At 36.0% G+C, this 1,607-nt stretch overlaps 1 non-coding gene across 1 annotated transcript; it reads left to right on the forward strand.

Moving 5' to 3' along the window:
• The first annotated feature begins 994 nt into the window (after window positions 1-994).
• LOC123248139 lies at window positions 995-1,101 on the forward strand. Its single transcript, XR_006506233.1, has one exon. It is a non-coding gene; the product is annotated as a U6 spliceosomal RNA (small nuclear RNA).
• Window positions 1,102-1,607: the final 506 nt, after the last annotated feature.

Raw genomic sequence — 1,607 nt, forward strand, 5'->3', positions numbered from 1 at the left:
CTTCAGTTACACAAGCACTCTCATCTCAGAATACTCATTCACCTAATATCAGGAAAGAATAAACACTAAAGGAACAGAGGCACCATCATCTGGGTGGCAGAAAGTGTCTGGCTTCTCTCAACCATGCAGCTCAAAGCAATTCTTTTTACTCAAAAGCTTCCCCAAAAAGTGTGAGAAGTCTCAGGTCAAATATTTTATATGCATATTCAGTTCTATCTCAGTCTTTCCTTGATTTTTCCATCTTTCCAATGTCCTAGCCAATTAGAAGGCTTTTCTTTATCACAAAGCTCTAGCCCCTTATTACTCAGGACTGGTTCCTCAAAATTCCACATGTTGGATTGGAACTAGACAATTAATATCTGCTCATGAAATGTATAAACAAGATTTGAGGACTTGACTTTTCATCAACTAGTCTCCCCATTACATATAGAAGATCAAAGCAAGGTCAGTTTTAGAAGATAAGTACAAAAAAAGGGAATGGTCCAATAAAAACATGCCAGGAGTGATAACATTCAGATTGACCTGAGGCTGGAAAACTAAGGACAACACAAATGATTCAATATTATAGTGGGAGAAAAAGGAAGAACAAAGAGGGGATGGGATATTTGCTTGGAGTGGATGGGATAGTGATAACATGATAAAAGGGTGATAAGGTTGCCCAATCCTTATTTTGGATCCATTCTAGACTTTTTCCAGACATTGAAGACAAGTTTGTTGACCCTGTAGTTTGTAGACAGTGATCTTTTCCTTCTCTTTCACTTGAAAAACATTGAGACATTTTCTTTCTCCAATTTTGAGTTAGTGCCTAACACATAGTAGATGCTTGATGAAGACTGAGTGATTGTTCAAAAGTCTCTGACAGTAGTTCAACATTCATAATTTCTAGTTCTTTTAGGACCCGAATATTCACTTTATTTGGGCTGGGTGACTTGAATTCATCTCATTGTCTCCTTATTTATCCTGTTTTTCAGTTCTGTCATTTTTGTTGTTTCTTGTATAAGATGAGATAACACATATACTAAAGCCAGAATGATACAGAGAAGATTAGGATAGTCCCCACAAAAGGATGACATGCATATTTGTGAAGCATTCCACAATTTTTGCTTTGACTGCTGGCCTACCTGGCTTCCTTTAAGTCCCAACTAAAATCTTATTTTCTACGGAAAGCCTTCCCCAACCCCTCTTAATTCTATTGCCTTCTCTGTTAATTATTTCCTATTTACTTCATATACTGTTGTGCATATTTGTTTGCATGTTGTTTCCTTCATTAGATTAAAAACTCCTAGAGGGCAGGGACTTTCTTTATATTTTTTTATATCTCTAGTACTTAACACAGTGCCTGACACATAGTAGGTAATTAATAAATATTTATTAAATTATCTAATTTAATAGACAGTCATTGTTCTGAAATTGAATGGCTAGACAATTATTGTTTTTTAAAAAGCAGCTAGGGGTTTTTGTGGAATGGAGTCTCACTAAGAATATGGCAGCCAAAAAAACAATTGCAACTTAGAACTACATTAAGAGGGATACAACTTCCAGGAAGAAGGAGGTGATGGCACTGCTATACATTGACCTTGTCATACTTCCTCTGTAGTATTATGTTC

Source organism: Gracilinanus agilis, chromosome 4 (assembly GCF_016433145.1).
Source record: "Gracilinanus agilis isolate LMUSP501 chromosome 4, AgileGrace, whole genome shotgun sequence".
NCBI lineage: Eukaryota > Metazoa > Chordata > Mammalia > Didelphimorphia > Didelphidae > Gracilinanus > Gracilinanus agilis.